Raw genomic sequence first — 10,852 nt, forward strand, 5'->3', positions numbered from 1 at the left:
GATCATCATTGCATATCATATTTTATTGCATTTTGGCTAGATCCTAGAAATCCTACGCAACTCAAGGACCCTTGGAGAGAGTTGGGGATTTTGTTATTTTCATATTTGGGTTTTCTCAAATTTTGAAAATAGGATCATTTGATTTTATTTATTTTATCTTTATTTATTTCAATTATAAAAATAAGAGAGAGGGAATAAAATGACTTTCCCAACATAAAGAAATATTGAGGATTTAATAAAAAACAAATAAGATTTTATTTCAGAGTTTTCTCGCTATTTTATTTGAATTAGGAAAAAATCGCGTTTTTCACAATTGCATTTAGGCCCCAAATAAATGTTCATCTTGTCCGGCTTGATTTTAGAAGTCGGGGAAATTTTATTTCGGGATTTTTCGAGTTCGGTTAGTATTTCTTTTATCTGTTTTTCTGCCCGAAATTATTATAAAAAAACAAACGAACCGACCTAACCGGGTCGTGTCCGACTAGGACTCTGGCCCGGCCGGACCTTATAAGCCGGGGAGGCCGACCCCATATCCTAGCCCGAGCCGCCCCGCCACCCCAAACCCTAGCGTCGACGCCGCCGCCCGGAGCCGCTCCGCCGCCGACCCTGCCGCCCACCGGAGGCCCCGCCCGACGCCGAAACCGCCACGCCGCCGCCATCCCGCCGACGAGGTTGACCACCGCCGCCGCCGCCGGATTCCTCGAGAAAACCGCCCGGTTTTTGTTCAGTGTTTTTTAAAAAAACCTAGATCTGTTTTTATTGTATAGATCGGTTTTTTCGGTTTAGTTTTTTTAGCGAACGCCCGTTCGTTCGTTCGTTTTAATGAACGTTTTCGTCTTTTAGCCGCAGTTAGCGAACGTTCGTTCGTTAGCCTGTTCGTCCTTTTTTTCTTTTTCTCAGATTTTCCGCGATTATTGCTGATCGTGATTTCCGATCTGTTTTTCGTTTTAGTATAACTTTTCGCTCGTTTATCAGAATCGGGCGATTCAAGCGCCTAGAGTTTCGTCTCGAGACCCTCTTTCCATTTAACCAACTCAAACAAGATTTTGCTTCTGTAAAATTTGACTTAGTTCCAGATTAGTAAACGAAGCATGTTTCTTTCGCCATTTGACTTTCATTGTTTTGTTCGAATTGTTTCTTTTTGCAAACCGGAGTTCTTAAGTTGAACTTTCTGGTTAGATCTCTTATTTGAGTTTTACCTGTGCATTAGATGAGTGCTTATTGTGTGCTTGTTTGTTTGCGATAGAGTACCCGGAGTGCGCTGCTTGCTACTTCGAATCTCTAGGTTTCACGGATCATCAGCAAGGCAAGTAACACATTGATCATACCTCTTACTACCCAGTTTTATTGCATTAGATCAATCCTAAAACAATTGCATGGTTAGGATCTGAATTAAATTGTGGGTTTGGGAAGTAGATGAGGTAGTGCCTATTCACCTATTTATAATCAAACCCTGGGAGTTACTTCTACGTTATGCTTATATTGCTATGCTATGCTCGTAGATGTGGTTTGGGTTTGAGTGTTTTCATGACAGATGTGAGATTCTTTAGTTAATGGTTAACTTAAGGTGGCAACTCTAATACACATCTGGGTGGATTGAGGCACCTGGATATTCCAGCGATTGCCTATTTTTCTTTATGGACCGCCACCCAGGCTCAAAGGGATCATGAGATTTTCATACTAGAAACTTCCGTGTGCAGCCACAAGCTACTATGGGCTCTAGCATAGTTGATTAAGTCGTGCGAACTCTTACAGTGGTAGACTAGCAGATGTAGGGGAAAGTAGGTGTAACGGTCTACCCGATCGTAAGGTGCTAGCGCTTCTGAAAAAATATGTCTCGGTCATCCATTTCTCAAACACCATGTAGTGCGAGAATCCCAACGAAGGAGATCGAGTCTTGTGGGGAAAAGTGCGCAAACCTCTGCAGAGTGTATAAACTAATCATGGTTAGCCGTGTCCCCGGTTATGGACAACTTGAGTATCTAGTACTTGGATTATCATGTGAATCTCATCATGTGACTTTAATTAATTTTGTTGGGTTTTAATGATGATGTTTAATTGGGATTGAGAGGGTGTCTACGCTCTCAATGTTTAACAACCACCATGATAGTTAAATAAAATTTATTCCTTTGCAGTAGGGAAAACTGGCTTTACGCAAAATTGTAACCATAGAGCTTTCCACCAGCCATATATGCATGTAGTATAGCCTATTCTGTTTATTACTCTCTATGTGTTACATTGCCAGCATATTCCATGTGCTGACCCGTTTTCGGGCTGCAACGTTCATGTTGCAAACTTTTCAGACGATGAATAAGGAGCCTTACGTCGTGGTTCTATACTCAGTGATGCCGTTGGAGTTGATGGACTCACTTATCTTCCAAGCCTTCCGCTGTTATCGTTATTAGATGGCCTTAAGCCATATTATTTGTAATAAGTTCTCTTCTGAGACATTCGATATAATAAGTGTGTTATTGCTACTCTGTTATAAATCCTTCAAGTACTATGCGTGTCAGCATTACTGATCCAGGGATGACACTGAAGCACAGAGATCAGACTGTTTGAGGTCTGGTCGCGACAAGATGGTATCAGAGCACACGCTGAATGTAGGACATGACCACTAAGATAAAGACCTAGATCACTACTCTCTTCTCATTTCTGACTCCTCATCTTTTCTACTCTTTTAGGATGGCGGATGCAAGGAACAAGTTCACGCAACCGGATGAAGATACACCCTTTGGACGCCACCTGAAGGAAGTCACTAAGTACCTAAACATCGGAGTACCAAGCTTCACCGGGACCTACAATGCCACTTTACCCGAGGAGGAGCACTGGATGATTCAAGTTCAAGTTCCCGGAAGGACGTTCGCGCCAGTCACCGAGCCCATAGAGTTTTCCTTTGATGTACCAACCTGGAGTCTAGGAAAGAGCATGGAAGCCCACATTACCATGGGACGTATTGGAGAAGTTTACCGCAATGATCTCAAGGATACTATCTATCAGATTTGTGGGCGCCGAGATGAGCACTGGGAGATGATTAGCATCAGGAAGGATAGATCAATCGCAGCTTTTATCCAAGAGTTAAATCAGCACATTCGACGTCAGGAGAACCAGATGTGCGCAGGCATGATAGATCTGAAGAAGGCAATGACAAGGATCACGGAGCTGGAGGAAGAACTCAAGGCTACTCATGAAGATTATGAGGAGGAAATCGTCGTACTAGTGGAGAGGAATGACGATCTGGAATGGAAGCTAGGAGAATTCATGAGGGACCCCACACCAGTAGAAGAAGACGAAGAACCCAAGGAGATTCGCCCGAAGGACTACATCATCATCGACGACACCGACTCTGACCTGAGCGATGATGACTTTGAAAACGAAGCTGGAGCAGATATCATGGAGTCTGCAACCGAGGAATATTTTTAGTAGACCACCACATCAGTAGTAGTATTCCACCATGTAAATAGAGTAGTCCGATGCACTTTAACGATAGTTCTAGACCGATTGTATGCCTTGCTTGATTGAATGAAGTGATTTTGTTTGCATTTTGCCTCATGTGCATATGAGTAGTGTTTTCTCTCTAGACCTCAATCTATTCTATATTCTCATCTTTTCTAAACCGTCAGATGCCTCCGAGACGTGACCCCAGATTTACCTTTCCACTGGAGCTCACTCAGTTGATCCAGCAGCAGAATGCATTGATGCAGTTGCTAGTCCATAATCAGAATCAGGGGAACAACAACAACAACAACCCACCACCACCACCACCTATTGATCACTTAACCCGTTTCCTTAGACTGAATCCGCCGGTGTTCTCTAGTAGCACCGAGCCGATAGTGGCAGATGATTGGCTCCGCAAGACAGGGAGGGAATTGACCACAGCAGGATGCACAAATGCAGAAAAGGTGCGTTTTGCTGCACATCAGCTTGAAGGACCCGCAACATCATGGTGGGAGAATTTCACAGCCACTTATCCTATCGACACTGTCACATGGGATTAGTTTCAGCAGGCTTTCCGTACTGCCCATGTTTCACCAGGAGCTATGGCCATGAAGAAGCGTGAGTTTCGCAACTTGCGCCAAGGAGGACGGACAGTTGGCCAATATGTGGATGACTTTAGTAAGTTAGCACGTTATGCCCCGGATGACGTTGCTACGGATGCAGCTAAGCAGGAGAAATTTCTGGAAGGACTGAATGAAGAGTTAAGCATGCAGTTGATGGTAGCAACTTTCAACAACTACCAGGAGTTGGTAGATCGTGCTCTTATGATTGAAGGGAAGCAGCAACAGATTGGGAACCGCAAGAGGAAGTATGGACAAGGGAAATACAATTCAGGAGCTCAGTGGAAGCCATGTTTTACCCCAAAATCGGGAGGACATTTTTAGCATACCCATGGAGGAGGGAGTTCGCATAATCATAATGGCCCCAAGAATGGTAATGGGAATGGGGGAAGCAACGGTCATAACCGTACCAACCCATCAACCCCAGCCAAGAGAGACCTGAGCCAAGTCACTTGTTATAACTGTCAGAAGACCGGATGTTATGCCAATGAATGTCCTGAAGCCCAGAATGGAAATGACAATGGAAGCTCTGGGAAGAAACCTAACCCTTTCAATAGGGGACATGTGAACCACGTTAACGTGGAAGAGGTTGAAGCCCAGCCAGATGCAGTAATAGGTAAGTTTTTGGTTAAGTCATTTACTGCAATCGTCCTTTTTGATACTGGTGCATCGCATTCATACATATCAAGGGGATTTGTGGATAAGTAAAAACTGCCCACCAAGGTTCTTAGAACACCTATGTTAGTAAGCTCACCAGGAGCGGAGTATATGGCTAGTAGAGAATGTTTTCAAGTGCCATTGAGTATAGGTAGGCATGTGTTTCCCTCGGATTTGATCATTTTGGAATCGCAAGGTTTGGATGTAATTCTGGGTATGGATTGGCTATCGATGTATGGAGGAAACATCGATTGCGCTAGTAAGTTGATTTTGCTTACCACCCCAGAGGGAACAAGGATCAAGTATGTATCACGGCATGTGCCGAATAGGACTCAAGTGAATTCCTTAACAGGAGTTGTGCAGGAGGAAGTACCGATAGTAAAGGATTTTCCAGATGTATTTCCAGAAGAGTTGCCAGGCATGCCACCGGATAGAGACATTGAGCTTTTGATTGAGCTTTTGCCAGGCACAGGGCCAATATCTAAGAGACCGTACAGAATGCCTGCAAAGGATTTGGAGGAGATTAAGAAGCAGATTAAGGAGTTACTGGATAAGGGTTATATTCACCCAAGTTCGTCACCTTGGGGATCACCTATACTTCTAGTGGAAAAGAAGGATGCATCGTTAAGGATGGTTGTTGAATATCGAGGATTGAATGAAGTGACGATCAAGAATAAGTACCCACTTCCAATGATTAATGATTTGTTTGATCAATTGCAAGGAGCTAAGGTATTTTCCAAGATCGATTTGCGATTAGGATACCACCAGTTGAAGATTCGAGAGCAGGACATACCTAAGACAGCTTTTACCACATGGTATGGGATGTATGAGTATACCGTTATGTCATTTGGTCTGACAAACGCACCTGCCTATTTTATGAACATGATGAACAAAGTGTTTATGGAGTTTTTGGATAAGTTTGTCGTAGTATTCATTGACGATATTCTGGTTTACTCGAAGAATGAAGAGGAACATAAAGAACATTTGCATTTGGTACTTGCTAAGCTCAGAGAACATCAGTTATACGCCAAGTTCAACAAATGTGAGTTTTGGTTGAAGGAAGTTGGATTCTTCAGACATGTTATATCCGGAGAAGGAATAGCAGTAGATCCCACAAAGGTTGTCAATGTGACAAATTGGGAAGCCCCAACAACAGTTGGTGAGATCTGGAGTTTTCTTGGACTCGCAGGATACTACCGGAGATTCATTGAAAATTTCTCGAAGATTGCAAAACCTATGATAGAGTTGTTGAAGAAGGATACCAAGTTCAAATGGACTAAGGAATGTGAGGCCAGTTTCCAGGAGTTGAAGAAACGTTTGGTTACCTCGCCAGTGTTGATTCTGCCAGATCAGCGCAAGGATTATGAGGTATATTGCGACGCTTCACGTCGAGGACTTGGAGTAGTGCTTATGCAGGAGGGTAGAGTTGTTTCATATGCCTCACGACAGCTTAAGCCCCATGAGTTGAATTATGCTACTCACGACTTGGAGTTAGCAGCCGTAGTGCATGCTTTGAAGACATGGAGACATTTTCTCATCGGAAACCATTGTGAGGTGTACACGGATCACAAGAGTTTGAAGTACATCTTCACGCAGAAGGAGTTGAATCTCAGGCAAAGGAGATGGTTGGAGCTCATCAAGGATTATGATATGAGATTGCATTATCATCCCAGAAAGGCTAACATAGTAGCTGACGCATTGAGCCGCAAGAGTCATGTCAACACACTAATGACCAAAGAGTTACCAAAAGAATTAGCCAAGGATCTTCGTGAACTATGTTTGGAGATAGTTCCGAGAGGCTATGTAGCAGCATTGGAGATTCAGTCTACTCTGATGGATAAGATCAGCGAAGCTCAGAAGACCGACAAGGAAATTGCCACCATAAAGGAGAAGGTGAGCAAGGGAAAAGTTAAAGGATTTCATGAGGATGAACACGATATCTTATGGTTTGAGGACCGCGTTTATGTGCCTAATGACCCAGAGATCAGGAAGTTAATTTCGCAAGAGGCCCATGATTCGCCGTACTCGATTCACCCAGGAAACACCAAGATGTATTTGGATTTGAAAGACACTTTCTGGTGGACCGGAATGAAGAAGGATATTGCGGCGTATGTAGCAGTTTGTGATGTATGTCAAAGAGTGAAGGCAGAGCATCAGAAGCCAATAGGATTGCTACAGCCATTGCCGATACCCGAATGGAAGTGGGATAAGCTAGGCATGGATTTTATCACGGGATTACCCAGGACCCGTTCAGGCTATGACTCGATATGGGTTATAGTCGATCGCTTGACAAAGGTAGCTCATTTCATCCTAGTGAAGACCACTTACACCAGTGCTAAGTTGGCAAAGATATACATGACCAGGATTGTATGTCTGCATGGAGTTCCGAGGAGCATTGTATCAGATAGAGGAACCCAGTTTACCTCAAAGTTCTGGAATCAGTTTCACGAAACTTTGGGTACCAGGCTAGAGTTCAGTATAGCTTTTCATCCGCAGACCGATGGACAGACCGAGAGAGTCAATCAGATTTTGGAGGATATGCTGAGAGCTTGTGCGCTAGATTATGGATCTAGTTGGGATGACTACTTGCCATATGCGGAGTTCTCTTAGAACAATAGTTATCAATCTAGTTTGTAGATGGCCCCTTTTGAAGCCTTGTACGGAAGAAGGTGCAGAAAACCATTGTCGTGGGATGAAGTTGGAGACCGCCAGTTATTTGGACCAGATTTGATTAAGGAGTCTGAACAGAAGGTGAAGTTAATTCGACATAGGCTCAAGGTAGCCCAGTCCAGGCAGAAGAGCTATGCAGATTCAAAATGCAAGGAGACAGTTTATGAAGCCGGAGATAGAGTTTATCTTCGTGTATCTCCACTTTGAGGAGTTAAGCGCTTTAGAGTTAAGGGAAAGTTAGCGCCATGTTTTGTGGGACCATACAAAGTTTTGGAACGCATGGGAGAAGTTGCTTATAAATTGGAACTGCCTGAGGGATTGTCAGGAGTTCACGATGTGTTCCATGTTTCCCAGTTGAAGAAGTGCCACGCAGAGATGGCGGATATACCACTGAGAGATACAGTGCCGCTGGAAGCGATTCAGTTGGATAGTGATTTGACTTATGAGGAGAAACCAGTCAAGATTCTCGAGTATGCCAGCCGAGTCACCCGCAGCAAGGTTGTCAAGTTTTGCAAAGTTCAGTGGAGCCACCATACCGAGGATGAAGTCACCTGGGAACGAGAGGAAGATCTACGGAAGGACCACCCTCACCTATTTGCTAGCCAACCCGAATCTCGAGGGCGAGATTCATCTTAAGGGGGGTAGGTTTGTAACATCCCAAATTTTCAATTTGGAATGTTATACATTAGATCATCATTGCATATCATATTTTATTGCATTTTGGTTAGATCCTAGAAATCCTATGCAACTCAACGACCCATGGAGAGAGTTGGGGATTTCATTATTTTCATATTTGGGTTTTCTCAAATTTTGAAAATAGGATCATTTGATTTTATTTATTTTATCTTCAATTATTTCAACTATAAAAATAAGAGAGATGGAATAAAATGACTTTCCCAAAATAAAGAAATATTGAGGATTTAATAAAAAAATCAAATAAGATTTTATTTCGGAGTTTTCTTGCTATTTTATTTGAATTAGGAAAAAATCGCGTTTTTCACAATTGCATTTAGGCCCCAAATAAATGTTCATCTTGTCCGGCTTGATTTTAGAAGTCGGGGAAAATTTATTTCGGGATTTCTGGAGTCCGGTTAGTATTTCTTTTATTTGTTTATCTGCGTGAAATTATTATAAAAAAACGAACCGACCTAACCGGGTCATTTCCGACTAGGACTCTGGCCCGTCCGGCCCTTATAAGCCGGGGAGGCCGACCCCGTATCCCAGCCCGAGCCGCCCCGCCGCCCCAAACCCTAGCGCCGACGCCGCCGCCGACGCCGTCGCCCGGAGCCGCTCCGTTGCCGACCCTGCCGCCCACCGGAGCCCCCGCCCGACGCCGGAGCCGCCCCGCCGCCACCGTCCTGCCGCCGAGGTTGACCACCGCCGCCGCCGCCGGTTTCCACGAGAAAACCGCCCGGTTTTCGTTCGGTTTTTAAAAAAACCTAGATCTGTTTTATTGTATAGATCGGTTTTTTCGGTTTAGTTTTTTTAGCGAACGCCCGTTCGTTCATTCTTTTTAACGAACGGTTTTTGTCTTTTAGCCGCAGTTAGCGAACGTTCGTTCATTAGCTTGTTCGTCCGTTTTTTCTTTTTCTCGGATTTTCCGCGATTATTTCTGATCACGATTTCCGATCTGTTTTTCGTTTTAGTATAACTTTTCGCTCATTTATCGGAATCAGGCGATTCAAGCGCCTACAGTTTTGTCTCGAGACCCTCTTTCTGTTTAACCAACTCAAACAAGATTTTGCTTCTGTAAAATTTGACTTAGGTCCAGATTAGTAAACGAAGCATGTTTCTTTCACCGTTTGACTTTCGTTGTTTCGTTCGAATTGTTTCTTTTTGCAAACCGGAGTTCTTAAGTTGAACTTTCTGGTTAGATCTCTTATTTGAGTTTTACCTGTGCATTAGATGAGTGCTTATTGTGTGCTTGTTTTTTGCGATAGAGTACCCGGAGTGCGCCGCTTGGTACTTCGAATCTCTAGGTTTCACGGATCATCAGCAAGGCAAGTAACACTTTGATCATACCTCTTACTACCCAGTTTTATTGCATTAGCTCAATCCTTAAGCAATTGCATGGTTACGATCTGAATTAAATTGTGGGTCTGGGAAGTAGATGAGGTAGTACCTATTCACCTGTTTATAATCAAACCCTGGGAGTTACTTCTACGTTATGCTTATATTGCTATGCTATGCTCGTAGACGTGGTTTGGGTTTGAGTGTCTTCATGACAAATGTGAGATTGTTCAACTAATGGTTAACTTAAGGTGGCAACTCTAATACAAATCTGGGTGGATTGAGGCACCTGGGTATTCGAGTGATTGCCTGTTTTTCTTTATGGACCGCCACCCAGGCTCAAAGGGGTCATGAGATTTTCATACTAGAAACTTCCGTGTGCAGCCACAAGCTACTATGGGCTCTAGCATAGTTGATTAAGTCATGCAAACTCTTACAGTGGTAGACTAGCATATGTAGGGGAAAATAGGTGTAACAGTCTACCCGGTCGTAAGGTGCTAGCGCTTCTGAAAAACTATGTCTCGGTCATCCGTTTCTCAAACACCATGTAGTGCGAGAATCCCAACGGAGGAGATTGAGTCTTGTGGGGAAAAGTGCGCAAACCTCTGCAGAGTGTATAAATTAATCATGGTTAACCATGTCCCCGGTTATGGACAACTTGAGTATCTAGTACTTGGATTATCATGTGAATCTCATCATGTGACTTTAATTAATTTTGTTGGGTTTTAATGGTGATGTTTAATTGGGATTGAGAGGGTATCTATGCTCTCAATGTTTAACAACCACCATGATAGTTAAATAAAATTTATTCCTTTGTAGTAGGGAAAAACTGGCTTTACGCAAAACTGTAACCATAGAGCTTTCCACCAGCCATATATGCATGTAGTATAGCCTATTCTGTTCACTACTCTCTATGTGTTACATTGCCAGCATATTCCATGTGCTGGCCCGTTTTCGGGCTGCAACGTTCATGTTGCAGACTTTTCAGACGACAAATAAGGAGCCTTAGGTCGTGGTTCTATACTCAGTGATGTCGTTGGAGTTGATGGACTCACTTATCTTCCAAGCCTTCCGATGTTATCATTATTAGATGGCCTTAAGCCATATTATTTGTAATAAGTTCTCTTCTGAGACATTCGATATAATAAGTGTGTGATTGCTACTCTGTTATAAATCCTTCAAGTACTGTGTGTGTCAGCATTACTGATCCAGGGATGACACTGAAGCACAGAGATCAGACTGTTTGAGGTCTGGTCGCTACATAGTGAGGTATATCACCTTCATCAAATCTATAGAGAGAATTTACCTTTACTACCTATGTCGGGTTATCAAGACCATGTATTTATTTGATAGGTGGTAAATTCTTAACATCTTCAGCTTTAATACCCTTTTCTTTCATAGATTTCTTTGCCTCTTGCATATCTTCAGGATTGAGAAATAGATTACCCCTTTTCTAA

Source organism: Triticum dicoccoides, chromosome 6A (genome assembly GCF_002162155.2).
Source record: "Triticum dicoccoides isolate Atlit2015 ecotype Zavitan chromosome 6A, WEW_v2.0, whole genome shotgun sequence".
Taxonomy (NCBI): domain Eukaryota; kingdom Viridiplantae; phylum Streptophyta; class Magnoliopsida; order Poales; family Poaceae; genus Triticum; species Triticum dicoccoides.